The following is a 20,670-nucleotide window of genomic DNA, read 5'->3' on the forward strand; positions in this document are numbered from 1 at the left end:
GTGATGTCTTTCTATAAGCCCAAAACAAGTGCTTCATATTTGGCGGTCTTATTAATGCACTCGAACTCCAAGCGAATTGAGACTAAATGTTTCCTTTGCAATGGGTCTGTCAAAACACAACCGGCTCCAGAGCCATCTTGTGTCTTGGATCTGTCAAAGTATAAGGTCCACATATTATCTGTAGAAGGACCACTTGCCATGCTAGTACTATTGTCACTACTATTGTTACTGTTAAAATCTATGGTACAGGAGACCTAGCTGTGTGTCTGGTGGGGTTGGGGTTGGTTGTGCGAGATAACACCCCACCTGTGTTTCCAGAAAGAAATTTCCAAACTTGATTTCTTCGAAATCCAACTTTTAATTTTCACCATTCAAGGGAGAAACGTTATGTTTCATGTATGTTTCTGACAACATCAGGATCTTGTTGTTTCTGCCCTTTTGCAGAAGACGTTAGTGTGACTAGTTTGGAACAAAGTATCCTTATAGCTTGTTGGACCAGTCTCTGCAAAGAAGTAAGACATATGCTTTTGGGATGTTCATAATCATAATTTTAATGCATTGATGAACTCGTCTGTCAGATGATAACTGGATGATCACATCTTGAATTTCACCGATGGAAGGCACACATGTTCTATCAAGTTGGATGATCTACGTGAGTTTTTCTACTCCATTGAGTGTTGATCCTCTCAAAAATGGAGAGTGGCATGACATTGACTGACGCACTAGAATCTACCAAACAGTTGTGTACATTGAAGTTAAATATCTCGAATGAAAAAAAAAATGGTGGGCAGAGCAAGTTCACTTCCTCCATGCAAAGCACATTGAACATAAATGTGAGTGAGTTGGGAGACTTGCTTGGTCCCTTGCTCGAAGAGGCAACACTATCTGTGGAGGTTTTCCCTAGTGCACGCAAAAGAATATTCCAATAACCTGTGATCTTAGTTAACTCATACAGAGATATGTTCGCAAGGGTCTTTTTCATGTCTTCAACAATGTTGTAGCTCATAGTAGGAAGACTCATCGAGATGTCCAGGTGTAGAGTTGTGTTCATGTTGTCTGATGGGCTGCTCTTGTATTTGCTGCTTATGTAAGTACTTTTTATTGTAGCTATCGTCCCACACTTTCTTTGAATTTTCTATGTTAAGTTCACTCACAGATCAACTGATCTAAGCAGATGTTGTCTTACCTTTTATTTCGGTATCTCAAACATAGTGCCCCACCTAAACTTCTCAAGTTGTATCAATTTTTTTCTTTGGGGCCAGACGATCACTCAGAGGCTCCTTCTCGGTGGTCATCAGCTGGGATGTGTGAGCACATTGGTACATGTTGATTACATGCTCAAGATTTGGAGCTTCATCAGATGCAGTAGCTTCTTCTTCATCTTCATCCTAATGCCGATCTTGCTCACTGGTCAGAAATCGGTGAGTCAACTATGTAGCGAGAGCACTCATTCCTTAGTTCCATCCTAGGCAAGTATTTTTTGAATGTCATTCTTTATAGAACTTGCAGTAATGATCTATTATGATTGCATCCATGTTGAGCACAACGTTAGAGCTCTATGCAGATTTGGCTGGGTGGCTATTGCTTCTACCTGAAGTTGTGTTCTTCTTTTGCGCAAACGTGGGACATCCATTGTTCAAGATCATATCACTCTTCCATTGTTTGAGTTCCAAAATTTTGTTTGTCAACGACTTGATCAGACGAGTAAGGCTCTCAAATTTACTTGCTTCCTTTTCCTTTTCCTTAGTCACAGTAGTCTAAGACCTCTTACCCGTGTCTTTGGATCCCTTAGCTTATTCATCATCTACAATGACTCCAATAGCGTGCAGGTCTTTCTCCATAGCAATTGCCTCTTGGAAATTTTCCAATAGTGTTGGTTTCACAACTCGCTTGGTGAAATGCGCAATGTTGGTCAATAGTGTAGACGTGTAGTAGTCAACATTAATAGATTCCTGAGGTTTGGTTTATGTTGTGAACTTGTTCAACATATGGTTAAACCTATGGTTAAAATATTTGACCTTTTCCTTTTGCTCCATCTTGAGACTACCCAACTCTTTTAGCAACATCGCAGGGGTTTTGTCTTCAACAATATTCTCTAGGAAAATTCTCTTGAACACCCCATAGTTCTGAATGCAGTTCACAGGAAGGTTGTGGTACCATAGAATTTCTCTTCCATCCAATTTACATGGAAAAAGTCTACATGCAACGTCATCATGATGTACCTCGAGTGTCTACAGATGTAGGTAGAACTTGTCTAGGTGATCTTCCACCTTTACTGTGTTGTCAGGGTCATACTTTGTTAATAGCTTCTTTGCATTCCTTGGCATCTTGTGCAAGACACCCAGGAGTTCCAATGGGCCCTGGGTCATCCATTCTAGATTTTGGTCAACCATGCTGTTCTCATCTTCTTCTGAATCTGAAATTTTTGCCTTTGAATCTATTGGTCCGTCTTCGCCTCCTCCACTGCCTTCCCCTCCATTGCCTCTACCATAACGTAAGCCTAAGAGTAAGAGGTTATCTTCTTCTCCTTCTCGGAATACTGGAGATTCCTCTTCTTTTTCAATAGCTTCTGCTAGATCTTCAAGAGTTGCGAGGATTGCTTCTACCACATATGAGAGTACCACCCGTGTGGGAGTAGTTTTTTGCTTATACTGTGAATAGGGAAGAGTGTGCACTCCTGGAATCAATCCAACAACTTTATAAAATTGATGGGTGATGGGACAAACAACATAGATGTGATGATACAAAATTTCTTGTTCAGGTCTGGGAGGGGAGGAATAACTAACTTCAGAGTTGCGTGTGGGGGAGAGAGAGTTCATGTTACTTCCTTCACTAGATGATAGATAAGTGGGGTTTGCAGGACATTCAACCATAAATTGTTGGTGGCCCTCCTTCTAGCACCAAAAATGTTGATGGTGTTGGATCGCCAACACTCATGAGATCTCCCCAGTATGAAGTCCCAACTAAACCTCATACCGTTTGGTGTAGGATTCCCATCTGGTACCATGGCCCGGTTTCCATTATATTAGAGATTTTCCTTAGCTCTTGTTGTTCAACACATGAGAGTGTTATGCTTGTATCTTCAAAATGTGAGGTGAGTATACTTGGTGAGTGCGTAATGTAACTTGTGTCCAGGCCCTCTTACTGTAAGGGGAGAGAGTAAAGTGAGACTATAGATTAGAAGCAGTAGTAATACCCAGGGAGAGATACACGCGAACCAACAAGGGTCTGACCAGCATCTAGCGAAGTAGTCCACAGTGGATGTGAAAATCGTTAAAACCAAAGTGCAATGGAAAACGTGTACACCATCCAACAGAGTAGTCCACACGGAGGTGACAATCGTTTTAACCAAGAAAACATGAATGGTATTTCTAATGTCCTGTGGAGTAATCCACACGGAGATGGCAATTGTTTTAACCAAGAAAACATGAATGGTCTCTCTAATGTTCTGCGGAGTAGTCCACACGTAGGAGACAACAATGATAAAAAATACAACATGTCTTCAACAATGTAAGCACTAAAATAACCAAAGTAGTTCAACTATCTTAGTACAGGTTAAACAAACATGCATTACAAATGTTTAAAGATTAGTCTTATAAAGATAAACAAAACATGTGTGAAAATGTGATGGCCTGAACATGCTTTTGAATTAAGCAAAAGTCCTAAGACACATTTGTACACCATACATCACTTGTCCTAGTAGTGGGACATTGGAGCCACTCCTCGCTCCTCAAAGAACATACTATAGACTCTCAAGGCTATGTGGGAGGAGCAAGGGTGAAAATTCCTTGCTCATACAATGGGAGGGGCATATATAGCCAAGGGTGATGCTTGGCCCTTGTGACTCTTGGACTACCCTCATGATTTTACAACTTTCCTTGAATTTTCAACTAACATTACTCTTCGATTTCCTGTGTGTGCCCATTAGAATTCACTTTACATTACATTTAGTTACAACAGATATGGCCCATAATGGTGATGTGGTTGAGACATATCATGACACAGCTCGACATGACACTGCTAATATGTACTGGCTAATTGTGGTGTGCAAGTCAAGTTGTTGTGCTGCTGAGTAATGGATGCACTCTTGGTGTGCTTTGTCTTCTCCTCCATATGGGATAGTGCTGCGGGGTCTTCGATTGTCTTGATATTGCTTGATGGCTCTTCCTTTTGTTGGACATTGGATAAACCAATGCTCCCCATGTGTTTCGTGACATGGACTAACCACCTCTCGTGGATCCTTATCTCTGGTGATGAAATCGTTGACTAACACATGTGGGTTTTGGTCTAACGACAATCGTGATTCCCAACAAGTGGTATCAGAGTGTAGGTCACGATTTCGATACATACCCAACTCGCGTTGGGCAGGAGATTATTGGACATTGTACAAACCAACGTTCCCAATTTATTTCTTGACACGGACTAACTGCCTCTCGTGGATTCTTATCTCTGGTGATGATCATTAACTAACACCTGCGTGTTTTGGTCTAATGACAATCATGATTCTCAACACCTTTTTTTTGTTGCTTGATATGCTTGGTACAGTCGTCCAGCTACAAGTAAGTCTTCTACCATGTGTGCTCCTTCTTCATCTCGTTTTTTGTCTTACCATGATCTACCAGTGTACATGTTCCTGCCATTCACGCATGATGGGACGACATCAAATCTAAAGCCTCCTAGTCTAGCATGATGCATTTTTCTCGTGTTCTGGGTGATAGAGAGGGAGGAAAACTCACTGAGATAGCGCAGAGTGCAACTCGGGCTAGAAAAAGAAATTCCTGGAGGACAACCTGCACTGTCGGGAAAAATTGCGCAGTGATCATTGGGAGGTAGGATTTCACAATGAAAGTCACCAATGTCAACTAGAAGGTGGGATCCTAGGGGGGACACCTCTGCACAGTTTTAAGAGGGAGGACAAAGTGGAGCTGCAGAGGGACTAGTGGAGGTTGGAAGGCATGGGGTGGGAACTAACCTCCATTAACTATCGTACAATTTTTACCATCCACCATGTATCAACCATAGATCTTCCATAACCACTTGATTCACACAGAGTTGCACAATGGTTAAAGTCATTAAACAATGCACATGTTCATGCACCAATATACTATTGATTTCCAACAAGTGTGTTGATCTTCCCTAAAGCTAAAAAATCTTTAACAGATTTGGTGTTTGATTCCTTTTCACAAATGTGCACTTTCAAACAGTATTATGTTCACATTTTGGAGGATTTTGACCAAGTGTAGTACCATTGGAAAGCTTTGAAAGAGGACTATCTAGACAGACCTTCTACATACTCATTTGATCATCATAATGTCAACAAATGCTCAATTATCTCCAGGGTATCATACCTCCTTTAACATCAATGACATGAAATTAATTTTCATTAATGACAACACATTGTCCAATAATCTCCCCCTTTGTCATTGATGGAAACACCACCAGACATTGATGGTCATTGATGTTAATGGAATGAACTACCCCTATCAAGCTACTAGTCCAAAATATCCTTCCTCTCTAATTAATAAATGTCATATTTCTCTCCCCCTTTAACATCAATGGAAGAGGGAACCACTAAAAATGATTGCTGATCTAGTGACTGCTTACTATCGAGCCAATGTTGCACAACTATTCTTGCATCTACCTATGAAACTACTCCCCCTATGAATGAGGTCTCACCTTGTGGAACAGTTTAAATATTGTAAATTTTTCTTGTCATGTGGATATAGTCATACTCCCCTTGTCAGTAGTTTGGAAGCCAATGATATACTCCTTAACTAATATTAGTAAGTCATTCCTTCCTGTGGTGAAGAAATCACTCCCACATTTTGTCTAAAATTTTCAAATATTTGTCTCGGAAAATATTTAGTAAATATATCTCAATCTATCTCAAATATTATTACTTCTTCAAGTTTCATCTCAAACATACATATACTTGAAGAAGCTTTCATCAATGGACTAGATCTAAGTGGTCTGATCTATCCTTGGTTCTTATTGTTTCCTTATACATATTTTAGTAATCTTCCTTAAGTTAGCATAGAAACCTTCTTCTTGAACCATCTCATGTTGATCATACATTCATGAGAAATATACCCTTCATTGTTGCATTTTTTGCATTGAATATTGGTAGAAATGGCCCATAAGATCTATTGTTGGATATTTTGATTTGATTATCCATATATTTGTTCCTGGAAATATAATTATAACCTCTATCTCAGACATAACCATCCTTGACTTAAGTCCTTCAATCCCTTTATTTATGTCCAAATCTTATACATGAAAAAGAACGAACAAAAAATGTATTTTGATACCTGGCTGAGTAGGATTCTCTTGAAGCATTTCTCCTGAAGTTGTTCCTACTTGAATATTCATCTCTTTGTTGATCCTTGTACCCAACTCCTTTGTTTCTTGTGGATCTCTTCATAGAACATTATGATGTATCAAATCTCATACCCTCATCTTCGTGTCTTCCCTTGCTTTAGCTAGTTGTATGTTGATGATTCTTGGTTCCTTCCTGAGTGTCACCTGAGCTATTGAAATGGACTTTCTTAAACTAGTCCTTTACTTGATTGGTACCCTTTTTGTTGGATTCTTGAACTTGTTTAACAATGCTCTTGATTTTTTCTCCATTTGATGTCCTTGATCTTGATTTACCAACATAACCCAAATTTTTTTTCAATAATGGTGATCTTTGAAGACTGAGGATTTGATGTAATGACTCAAAACCTTTAATGAGATTCAAGTTTTGATTAAGTTGGTTTGAGGTATTTTCTAATTCTTTTATTAAAAGAACAATTTCTTCTTCCAATTTTTCGTAGTGTTCTTCCTTTTCTTTTAACTGCTTTGAAAAAATATCCTTTATCTTCTTGGTTTCTTCCATTCAATTTTTAGAAGGATGAAATAATCTTCACCATATTATTTATCCTTATATTCTTGAAGTGGGTGTTCTAGTTGATCTACCCTTTTTCTTAGTGGTAGTAGTTCTTCCAAGGAACTTATGAGTTCTCCTTCAAAGTCTACTTCTGCTTCAGTCTTTTCTTCAATATCTTGATCACTTATGGCTATGAAAAACATCTCTCATTTTTTATCATCAAACATGATTTCATTACTTTCACAATCATTGTATTCTTTGGAACAAAATCTTCTCTTTTTGGCGTTTTGACTTCTTTTATGACCATTATATTTGAATTTTACTTCATCATCACTATCATTTAATTTTACATAAGGAAATTTAGAAGCACAATGTCCTATTCTTCGACATACAAAACATTTAACTGGAAGCTTATCTTTGAACTTACGAGATCCCATTTTTAGATTTCTTACAAATTTGGCTTCCTCTTAATCTGATTCATGACTGGATTCATATTATATCCCATGCTTGCTTCCTTCCTTTGTTGCTTTGAATGTGGCTTCTTTCTATCATACCTTCTCTTTTTTTGTCCTTAGTTCATATGTAGTAAGAGTTCCATGAAGGGTATCAATGTTTAACTTTTGAATGTCAAATAGTTCCTCAATGGATAATATTTTAGGAGTAATCCTTAAGGGAAGTGATCTTAATATTTTTCATTTCACCAATACCTCTAATTGTGTTGGAAATTCCATCTACTCTAAGGAAATATGAGGCAATATTTCCATATTATTCCATTTTCATACTTTCAAACTGATCTATATAAGTTTGTAGCTCGGCCTCCTTTATTTTTTTCATCCCCTTCATGACATATTTTAAGCTTGTCTAACAGCTAGTTGGTTGACTTGCAACATATCACTTTGAAAAATTCAGTATGGCATAGATCACTTAAGTGTATTTTTTTCCATTGCATTAAATTTATAGATAGCTTTAGCAACTGCATCAGTTGTAGGAGTTGCAGGCACTTAGTAGCCATTCTTAATAGCCATCTATACATCAATACATAAAGACATGATGTAGGTTTCCATTCTTATCTTCGAGAAAGCATAGTTTGTTCCATCGAACTTAGGAGCCTTACTTGAAGATCCCATGAGATTGGCCATGTTCCTTGTGATCAAATTTTTAGTTATTGATTGTTTCTGAAGGAACCTACTCTGATTCTAATTGTTAGGATTATGATTACATTGGGAGGGGGGGTTGAATCTGTGTAATTTTCAATTTAATCAATTTAAAACAATTTCACAATTCATCATAACTAAAACCATAAGTGTGCATGAAAAAAGTCAATCATCACATCAATACACATAAAAAAAATATGTATATGTGAAAATTCTCGTGGTAGAAAACCACAAATATTCTTATCTTATTTAGTCTTCAATTAAATCAATTTGTAGGCACCAACCCCCAAAAATATGCAAGTGCCAACCTATGTAGGATTTAACCTGATGTAGGCACAAACTTGATGTAGGCTTCAACCTGATGGAGGAAACCACCTCCAAAATCTACAAACTCCAACTTGTTATAGGCTCCTACCTAATTGAGGTACCAAACTTTGATAGAGGCATCAACCTCCTTCAGCAAAACATAATGGACCACTTTTCACAATATTTCAAATTGGATCCACAAGCTCAACACACACACACACACATATATCCCTCAAAATATGATCATCTCAATCCAACATCAAATGGCTTCTCAATCGTTAATAGTAGGATCACTTTCATTTCTCGAATTTGAACCTGTACATAATCCCAAAAACATTTCACAATAACAAAAGAAGAATTCAACTTCTTGTCTTCAATATCTCATCTTCATGACTCTGCATATTAGCCCTTTAAGTCACAAGAATAATAAATCATTTCTCAGAATTAATTTAGGCTTAAAAACAACCCCAAAAACATAATAAACTTTAATAAAAATTAAAGTACCGAAATAATTCACTTTTCAATGTGTGGTTGAAAGAATTCACCCTATTAGTTCAACAAAATCCTCTTTTCAGGTTCGACAAAATTTACTTCTTTCGACAAAAATTCCAAACCCCAAAAAATTTTTGGTGAGCACAACAGGACTTGAATCCGTGAGCTCTTGTGGTTCAACCACACCCAATACTAACTCTACTATTGCATTCCTCATTTATGCCATCCATCCAAAAAAATATTAATGTGAATCGAACCACATGCTCAAACCAAGCCACAAAAAATGCCAACGATAAGCCATAAATGAAGCCAAATTTGCAACGATAATCCACAACCAAAACAAAATTCCCACTGTATCAAACAAAGACTCGACATTGTGACCTCAAAGTCGAATACCTTCGTGCTTGACCACTGTGCCACTGAATCTTCATTATAACTTAGAAAAAATTCATTTCCATAGCATTCCTCCATGTGCACACAAACACACACACATATGTGTGGATTCCCTTGAACTGATGTCAATTCAACTTGGTTTTGATGTTAATTCAAAGTTAGGGTTGACATTCAAACCTCCATTTGATTGGATTTAGTGCTTAGACCATGACCAGGGAAATCCCATGAAATTTCCATTTTTTTCCATATGATCATGCCATGTGACCACGTCCTTAAGGGCACATGCTAGAATGAATGTTGACATCAGTGCGATGTCATCATGCCTCATGTCACTCTTTGAGTGATGCCATGTGTCACTCAAGTTTGACCCAATTGACCACCCAAAAATGTTGATTGGGTGTGTGACATGGCACCCTCTCGTACTTCCATGTCATTTTTCATACTACTATGTTATCCTCCATTTGATCGGATTTAGTGCTTAGACCATGACCAGGGAAATCCCATGAAATTTCCCTTTTTTTCCATATGATCATGCCATGTGACCACGTCCTTAAGGGTACATGCTCAAATGTATGTTGACATCATTGTGATGTCATCATGCCTCATGTCACTCTTTGAGTGGTGCCATGTGTCACTCAAGTTTGACCCAATTGGCCACCCAAAAATGTTGACTAGGCATGTGACATGGCACCCTCTCATACTTCCATGTCATTTTTCATACTACTATGTCATTTTTACTACCACTTCATCATCTATGCACCAATCACATGTTCACCACCGGTCAACTTTACATTGGGTGCACTTGCTACGTCATCAATCCATGTGATATGTTAACATGTCGTTGAATGGACCACATTGTCCACTTGGCAGCAACGTGTCATGTTTCTATTGGTTAAAGAGATTCTATGTAGTGGAGGTTGGAAAGCAAAGGGGGGCATGACCTTCGTTAACTATCATGTAGGTTTGTGCTCCATCCACCATGTATCAACCACATAACATTGATAATCACCAAATCTGCCCAGAGTTGCGCAATGGCAAAAGTCGTTAAACAATGCACATGTTCACATGCCCATCCAAATTTTATTTCCCACAAATGTTTGGATCCACCCTTAAGGTTCACGATATTTAACAAATTTGGTGTTTGATCCCTTTTCACAAATGAGCAATTTCAATCTAGCTTATGTTCTAATTCTAGAGGAGCTTGACCAAGTGTAGTATAATGTTGGAAAGATCTTAGAGAGGACTATTCAACCAGAACTTCTTCATGATCTCCATGGTATCATACCTCCTTTGACTTCAATGACATGAAATTGGTTGTCATCAATGACAACACATTGTCCAACACCATGTTTTCCACCTTCTTTTTGTAATGTCCCTTAATAATAAATAATAAATAATAATAAAAATAATAAACAATATAATATAATATTAAAATACAAGAAAATAAATAATAAACAATAAACAAAAAATAGTAATAGTAAATAAATAATAAATAATAATAAAATAATAAATAAAAATACTAAAGCTCTAAATAAATATAAATAGAAATAAAACAAGAAAGTAGTAAAAATCAGTAAAGCTATCAAAAAGTAAAAACAAAAGAAATAAAACAAGAAAGCAATAAAGTTTCATGTTGACACATGGAGTGTGTGCATGTGGTTCCCCTTCCAATGTTTGCTCTATTTAATAGATGGTGAGGAAGATGAGAGGCATTCCATCATTCCATGATTCCATCATCCATTCTCTTGGGAGAATAGTGTTATGAGACAAAGGATTCCTTGGCAGTAGTACGTTGATTGAGGGCTCAGGGGTGGCCAGTTGTAGCAAGATTTTGTGCAATTGAGCCTACGGTTGGGTGGAGAGTCATCCCCAAAACTTTGTTGCAGTTAGCAGAATTCAACTAGTGTTCCACAAGTAAGTTGTCTCTCCTCAAATTTCTTTTAAAATTTAATGTTAACTAGTTGATAAATTGCGTGTTGATTACAAATCGCTTGATTAATCTAATTAATTACGTGTTGTTATTTTGAGGCTGTTACATATGGTATCAGAGTGGGTTTCAACTCTGTGTGACCTCTAAGTAAAATTTTTGAGAAAAATACTAAATTATTTTTTCCAATTATTTTGTTTGTGATGATCAAGAAAAATTTAGTCAAACTAAATTTGAGAGCAATAAATACAAATCTAACATTTCTTATTACAATAATTATATATATATATATATATATAATAAATTTAGATGCATGGACGTACTAATTAAAAAAAAAAAAAACAAGCCAAGCAAGGTACATCACTTGGCGAGGACTAGTCTATTAATATAGATTCAAAAATTATAGGGGGGCTCCATTACTTTCTGAACTCTGGTATTTCCTTCATTCTTTTCCTCCTCATTTTCCACTCCATTTTCTACTGCACTTACTCTTTGACTTGAAGGTAGTGCATCTTCATTAGGTTTCACAGAGATCCATACTATTGCATGGACGAATGATTGGATTTAACTGCTTAGAGCTTGTTAGTAACCCTTCTTGGTTTTTTTTAAGAGAAAATTTGATTCGCTTTTGTTATTGATTGGACATTGTACTCGTATTTTCATTCAGAATAATGGAAATCACATAGTTTGACTGTGCACTAATGTTTACGTGTGCAAAAATTCATCTTCTAAATGCTTTCATAGTTTTCAATTTGGAATTCAATGTGTTGTTCGAATCAACGAGATTTGACAGACTCACCTTACTAATTTTCTTCTTTTCTTGACTCCATTTCCCAAAGAAAGGTACCGGAATTGATAAGACCAGCTGTAATATTAGAAATTCACCTTAATTTGTTAATATTAAAGTGAAAATCTGCCATTTATAGGGCACCAAACTTGTCATTCTGCAATTAGTTTGAAAAAAAAACAGGTGGAGAATTTCACGGATTTATGTTTTTTTGAGCTGATTTGACAATTTAAATCATCAATCTGCAATTTAGCTTTTCTGATTTCAAGAAATTAATTCCAGATTTGAAGGAAACACCAAACTTTATCACGGGTTTTTAGCACTTTTTCCCCAATAATTTAGGCTTCATGCCTTTCAGGCATACCCCCTCCAGTTGCCATGAGCCAATCTAGCAGTGACAGGGTCTGTAATACAATTACTTTTAAGATATTAGATAAATTTTCTTTATTTATATTTATAAACCTTGGTCATAAAATTTGTAAGCCAAGATTTCTTTCTTGAATCCTTAATCTTATTGGATCTTTGTTTGTCTCCGCTCTTTTTGTCCAAAGCTATATGAGGATTCGTCTTCTTAATGCCTAGATTGGTGGTTTGTCTGTAGAAGCTTTTATTCACGCTTCTAAAGTGTTTTGAATGGTAAAATTGCTTGAAGCTTTCTTCCTGTGCTATTTTCCATGTTTAATCGGTGCAGTCCTTGGAAAGATCTGTTCTCTGAGATGTTAGATCCACTGTTTTGTCGAGTTTTCTAGAATTGACCATATTAGCCTGGTTAATGAGTTTGAAGGCTTTATGTCTCGTATGAATGCCTGGAAAGTTTGAAGGCATTAATACTCTGTTTTAATGCGTCTCGATCTCTAAAATGCTAAGAGCTTCAAGGCTTCATAAAATCATTGAATGTATTGAAAGTCCTATACTTGACCAGTATTGATATCTGCCCTTTTGGTGTTGATTTTGGCATATTTGCGTATATTTGGGTCTTGTTATTTTTCAAATTTATGATTATTTTCTTGTTGTTCTGGGGCATTTCGAGAATCGAACTCGGGACCTCTCGGGGCTAGATTGAGAATGAGTGGAGTGTTCCAGTCCCCGAATCCAGAAGACCTGTATCTTGGGCCAATTCCTATATTGACACTACATCAGTGCGCTTCTAATCAATTTTATCTTAATAATATTCGATGGACAAGGGGAGCAGGATGTTCATGTTCCGTATTTCCTGAAACCCTATACCCATATCTTGTTCCGTTCTTGCTTCAGTTTCAATTGTTTTATCGCTGGGCTGCGACAAAGAAAACTTTCGAGTGTGGCTATGACTTGAAGCGTAGGGATTCTGCAAGTTTTTTTTCCGGAAGATTAAAGGAGAGCCGAGTATCATGATTGCCCAATCTAGTTCTCACAACTAGGGCTCTAAGATTCAAGAGGGTTTGAAACCAGGTTTGCAGATCTGAAGAAGCATAGGGCTTTCTATTGTTGGAGCGGCCAAGGAATCGTAATTCGAAGGCTTGACCCAATTTTTTGTTGAAAGACGACAAGCTTATTTTTAGATTTGTCAATAAATTGAAATTCTTTGAGAAATATCGAAATTTCTAAGGCCATGGGTAAATTTTTGAAGTCCATTTCAAACTTTTTGAAAGGTCATTTCATTTATGAGCAAGGGGTCATTTTCCGGGAAATTTGTTCAGGGTTATTAATTATTTGGAGCCATTTAACTCAAAATTTCACAAGAATCCATTGTTTATGGCTTGAAGAGATCAATTTCTAAATTTTTTTGAGGGTCACATGCCTATCAACCATTTATTTCTCAATTTCAAAGATTGCGAAATTATAACTTAATTTTTTTTTTTTAAATTCTCCCATTTTGCAATCAAATACTGAATTGCTGAAGGTGAACTCCATCAATTTCTGAAGAGATCAATTATCGAAAGGTTTTTGGTGTTCAATTTGGCATATATTTTGTTGATATAGCCCTTACTGTTTTGACAGGTTCTGCGTTGAGCATATAGCACATCTATTCTACCTCAATGTTTGGGTTGGCCGTGAGTTTATTCTGACTTCTTTTCATCAAGGTCGTAGGGTTTCTAGGCCTCCTTTCTCCTCCAATCCGTGAGAAAATTTTTGAGATACTGTTATCAAATTCGTGGGAATTTCTGAGAGTATATTTGTCAAATATTTGAGGCATCTAAAGGTTTAAAGTAAAGTTGTTTGGGGAGTTTTACAGTCAAGTTGTCCAGCAGATTTGTATCTATTACCTCATTGATCTCTTGTAGCTTGAGAAAAAAATTGTTGATCAGCCCATATTCAACAAGTTTCTTGAGTGTGAAGTGCTCTTTTTCTTTCTAAAGGGTCCCTCTCATTCTAATTCTAGTGATTCTTCATTGTGTTGGGAAATTTGAAATCAAGGAGATAGCTTCACTGTGTATTCAAACTCACTCATTGCAGAAATCCATCTTAATATGGGACTATTGAATTGGAAAATTATGGGTCAAAACTTTGAATTTGGGTGCCCTTCCTCCTATACGTGATGTCTGGGTGATGCTCCTTTTAAAGGGATTTCGTCATAGAAAATGGAATTGGATTCTTAGGCTGATTTTAATTCTTCATATATGGCTCCATGAATCTTCTCTTCAAGTTTGAAAATTGTTGTGGAGAGACAACAAATTTTTGTTTCAAATCCTCACACTGTTGAGCTCTTTCAATCTCTTTCAATCTCATTCAATGTATCAAACATAGATATCTATTGCAATCACTGAGTGAATTGACCATTATGTGTTCTTTGCAGACAATTTCTTCATAAGAACCATACAAGAACACTTTCATGGATTGATCGCTCGCTGGTCAAATTAGACAGTTACAATACTAGTCTTCAAATTATAGTTTCTTCTGTAAAGTCAACACCAAACAGAGGGTGAGGCCTATCATAGAACTTAGAAACAACATCGAATAATGTCCTAGTAAGCTGTTGTAAGTACACCCTGTTAAAATCTGGTTATAAGTTAGACAATTGCAACTTTTAGTGTAACCCTTTTTGATATAACCCGAACTAGATATACACCAAGTTTACTAGCATACAAGCTTTGGCTGTGTGATATTTCCAACAATAAAAGTGTGCAAGAAAAACATATTATCTCAAATTTTTTATAGCATTCATTAGCCAAACAGATTTACATTCCTTTGACATGAATTTAACCCTTTAAATATTTTTATAGTGGATAGAGGGAAAGCTCATCATGGATAAATATGAGATACATATTCTCTAAAATTTCCAAATCTAAAATTTTCTAACATCTTTCAAATTAATATATTTCTTTATTTCAAGATCTGGAGTTGTTCTACAAGAATTGTCACCAAACACAACAAAAACTTCAAAAAATCGGATATCCTAATGTCTGAATACTTACTTGATGGCCCCTACTTTGACTATAATTCATATTCCCTCCTATTGGAATTCTTAGTTGCAATAGCCACAGATGATTTTGAAACACAAAGGATTTTATCCAAACCTAAATTCTTCAAGGGTCTTGGCCTCTAAGAAGTTAGACGACCATCCTTTTCTTGATCCAACAACTATGATTGGGATATATGTTGCTTGCTTGCAAAGTTATCTTATATCAGGATTCAGAACCATTGTTTCCTTCACATAAGGTAGCTATATGATCAAAGTCAATATTATCCTCCATGTTTTCATTACATTATAGAATAAACTCTGAGAACTTTTAATTGTCAAAATTCATATGAGCATTTTGTTGGCGGTATGTTTATCATGAAATTAACATTAATTATTTTCTCCTTTTAAGTTTAGCAAGGATTAACTAGGACTATGAAAACAAGTTGACTTAAAGTGTTTTTTCTACCAGAGAAAAATCCTGTTATTTTTTTATAGATATAAAAGTATATCCATATATGCCCATGGCAGCTATCCAATTAGATAGGGGAGCGGAATGAAAAAGGATCTCAGAAAAAAAAAAAAAAAGAATTGAATATACATCATTCCCTGTAAAATCCTTTTTGAAACAGTCTTATAGCAATGCATAAAAAAGGTAGCCTATAGTCTGCCTATATTTCGATGATGCAAAAAAAAATTTCAGGATCAGTCTTGCTACCGTATTCCTAATTAGAACCATCAGTTATGAAAAATTCTTGTTCGGTGACCTTCTTTGTCTGTTGTAACTCCAAATGCTGGGATCCGAGTCCAGGCCAGTATTTGAGAGGTGATCTGCTTGATTCCTATCCCTGAAAACATGATCATAAATGATATTTGAGAAAGAAGAGACCAAATGTTGAATATTCTGGAAACATGGCTAGAGATTGTAATTTCGAAGCCTAGAGGAACTCTTCATCCAGTTTCTCACAAGCAGAGAATCTCCATAGATATGGAGATGAGATACCTCCTGTTCTTGAGCATGATGGAGTAAAAACTTTAGAGCCATAAACTCTGCATAATTGTTGGTTGATGGCCCAAGTCCTGCAGAGAAGGAAAAATAATGGAGACTGCCCAGGAAAGAAATCGGCCTTCCTCTTAGCCTGAAGGCAAGAGTAAGGTCACTGGTACCGTGCCACCACCACATTATATACTCATTTAAGAGCACCACATAGATGATTTTTTTTCAAGAGCTTAATATGTCATTTTATGGGTTTTGAATCCAAGTGGGGAAGATAACTATTTTACCCAACTACCCAAGCTAAACCCAATTGAGAAATTTGTGGCCCTTTATGTTGTAGTTGGCAGCAATTAACCTCATCAAATTACTCTATGATCTTGAAAAATTACTGTGTGATCTTGAAAAGTGATCCAGTATTCCAATATTTCTATTACTATCTATTAGTGCTGGTGTGTTCTACATGCATGGTTTAATAGTGTTATTAAATATTTTGTTCAATGTATGTTCCGTCATGAAGGTTCATGGTACAGTTGGACTTAGGAACTGACAGAAACACACTATTTGTGGGAATGTGCAATCACTGTGTTGATGCGCTCTCAATGTTATGGGCTTTGAAGGCCATCTTTTGGTTTCATTAGATTCCTTTCATTGTAAGGCTATTTTCAACTACAGATGGGTGTAGTCGACGGAGAGCAAAGAGTTCAAAGAATTCACTCGTTTATGTAAATTCATTTTGCCAAAAATGATTCAGTCACTGGTGTTTTTGCTAGTAAAGTTATTCTCCCATTCCTTTTAGTATGGGACCTACAATTTGGGAACCTACATTTAAGAATGTTGAAAGAATGATGTATCAAAAGATTTTTCGTACTCTGCTGCTTGGGTGAGTTGAGAAATATAGTTTATATGTCTGTGGTCAAGTCTGAATGTGGTTTGTCTAATCATACAGATAGAAGGATTGTTCCATGATGGATAAAGTGCATTTGAATCATCTGTATATGTTCAATCTACAAAAAAATCTGTCTATGGAAATAGATCTTGAAATATACCCCCACTTCAAGCTATTATTATAAAGTTTCATACATCATATTATTTGTATCTTGTCATTGCTGAACATCTTGACCATTCAGTTGTAAAGAAGAGATTATAATATTGTAAAGCTTCCAACTATAAATCTCCTTAGGCATAAACACTTTGGTGGCAAAGCTCTTACAATCCAATACATTGTTAAAAGTAATTTGGTTTTGCAGATCATGTTGATCAGCTCACATCAATTATTATTTTCAGTTGTCTATGTGAGAATTGATCTCAAATTTTGAATGCATATTTGTGTCAACCAGTAAATGTATAATTCTCTGAAAGATCGGTATATTTTCTGTCTATCAGCTTATTTTCACATGAATTTTGCCTTGAGAATCCTGTGATACCATGCTATGATGTTAAACATATCTTGAATGATAGTCATTTTTGAACATTGTAAACAACTAAATTTCACATGATTGAACAATACGCCAACTGACATGATTCAATCCACATTGGATGGCATTTTCCCTAAAAAAAATTGAGCACTATTGATATGGTATACTGGCATGTTTTGTGGAGGAACAAATCTTTAATACTGGTGTATTTTCTTAACTACTCACCACTGATTCATTTTACAATACAGTTTACATAGTGCTTGAAGTATTTGGATAATTGATGTTGACATTTGTAATATCGTCACCATTTGAAGTGCTCTAAAATAGTGAAATCTGTTCCAATTCATAATGGTATAAACTCTGATATCTTATTACCTTTAGATGATCGTTGTTTATGTGGCAAAATTTCTGACTCTGTCCACTCGCATCTGTTCATTATTTTATGGTTTGAATCTGATCTAAAAACATAGAGATAACATTCCTTGAATGTTGATCATATTATTCACTATTTATTTGGGTTGGATTGCTGTTCTCATTGTCCTTTAGCGATAGCAGTTTGCTTGGCATTTCTATGGTCTATTATTGCAAGAACACAACTCTCTGAATATGATCTTCTAACGATGACAACAAATCCTTGATGATTAAGATGTGGTGAACTAATTAGGAGTGCTTACTTAGCTAACACAGATACTTTTATGGAGCATCTAAATCATGTTTTATTGTTTAAACTTTATGATACATCTAAATCGTACACTATGATTTCAGTGTAATTAAATGTTATGATGTTGAATATAATGTTACATGAGGATTCGTCATATAATGGTAGGAGGATAATGATGCACATGTGGTTCTTATAGTGATGATGTATCCTTATGATGATGATATGCATAGGCATTATGATGTTATATCGAGGTATATTGATAGGTATTTAATGTTGAATACTCATGATGGATATGATATGCATAACGTGGCATAGGAATTATGATGCTATAATATGAGGTTTATTGACATGTGGTTCATTTATTATGTGAAGTCATGCAAATATGTTGATGTTATAACTTATGATGGTATTTCATGAGGTGAAGCATGTGATAGTTGCGTACAAATTTAGGACATGCATGAGCATGCAGTTCGTTATTATTCATAATGTTGCGATTAACAATGATGAATGTTCTCATGATGACATGCAAGACTTGGCATGTGGATTATTTTCTATGATGGTATAGCTAATGCATTGGTTGCATGTTGAGGTGTGATGATTGACAGGACTCCACAAATGGGCTGAGAGGGCTGGTTTATTTGATGATCTCGTGCGAGCCCATATGCATGAGGGAGAATACGTAACACCAGATGGGCTAGGGACAAACTCAATCAACACTACATATGCCAGTGGTTCCTTTGTCTTGTATAGCTCTTGATGGATAGCTCTTGAGGGCTATGGGACCATCTTGAGGAGGCCAAGTGCTTGATATTGAAGGATAGGTGCTTAGTATTGTATTGGGATGCTGAAGTCTGGTGGGGGTGTAAGGACTTCGATCCCTGAGGTTGTGCGCCTTAGTGAGTTGTGGAAGGAGTGGGCCAACCTTGCGAGATGCCCGGTGACATTGAGCACTGTACCAGATGCCTGCCTTAGGGCAGATGAGGTCTGAGTTAGGCGTGAGCCTTGGGGCCAACCTTGGACTAGGATACAGACCGAGGAGGCTTATGCCTGATTCCGAAAGTGTGAAAAAGGACAGAGATTCCTTGGATTTCCCGGGTGTTGTGAAACTTTCGATGCCTGCTGATTATACTAGTTCAGCAGAGGGTGTCAGGACTGTTACATGAAGTAATAAATAACAAAATAAATGTAATGTCCCTTAATAATAAATAATAAATAATAATAATAATAAGTAATAAAAATAATAAATAATAAATAATAAAATATAATATTAAAATACAAGAAAATAAATAATAAACAATAAATAAAAAATAGTAATAGTAAATAAATAATAAAATAATAAATAACAATACTAAAGCTCTAAATAAATATAAATAGAAATAAAACAAGAAAGTAGTAAAAATCAGTAAAGCTATCAAAAAGTAAAAACAAAAGAAATAAAACAAGAAAGCAATAAAGTTGCATGTTGACACATGGAGTGTGTGCATGTGGTTCCCCTTTCAATGTTTTCTCTATTTAATAGATGGTGAGGAAGATGAGAGGCATTCCATCATTCCATGATTCCATCATCCATTCTCTTGGGAGAATAGTGTTGTCAGACAAAGGATTCCCTGGCAATAGTACGTTGATTGAGGGCTCGGGGGTGGCCAGTTGTAGCAAGATTTTGTGCAATTGAGCCTACGGTTGGGTGGAGAGTCATCCCCAAAACTTTGTTGCAATTAGCAGAATTCAACTAGCGTTCCATAGGTAAGTTGTCTCTCCTCAAATTTCTTTTAAAATTTAATGTTAACTAGTTGATAAATTGTGTGTTGATTATAAATCACTTGATTAATCTAATTAATTACATGTTGTTATTTCGGGGCTGTTACACTTTTCACATGTATGCATTGACTATTTACATTTGTGGCAACAATGCTTGACACATGGTTAGGCATAATTATCTTTAATAATGATACCTTTCCATAAAACTGCATGTAATATTCTTCATGATTGAGAAATGTTTTTGATACCCGACCTTTGATTAACCAAATTGATGAATCACCATTTTTTACATTATGTAGGCATGTTGAAGTAAGGAATCCTTAGATGTTTAATTACAAGAGACCATAGGGTTTCATCATCAAACCATGTCAACCAAAATTATTTTTTGGAAGAAAATACGTTTACCCCTTTTCTCAGGCACAATCTAACTAATAGATGTTTTGGCCTTTAAATCAGAATCTGGTGATACAATTATGGGTGAGATTGTAATGTCTTGTTGTTTAAAATGTGTTTTTTAATGCATACTTGAATTT

This window comes from Pinus tabuliformis, chromosome J, assembly GCF_031772625.1.
Source record: "Pinus tabuliformis cultivar Carrire ecotype Pingquan chromosome J, CPIR1, whole genome shotgun sequence".
In the NCBI taxonomy this organism is placed as follows: domain Eukaryota; kingdom Viridiplantae; phylum Streptophyta; class Pinopsida; order Pinales; family Pinaceae; genus Pinus; species Pinus tabuliformis.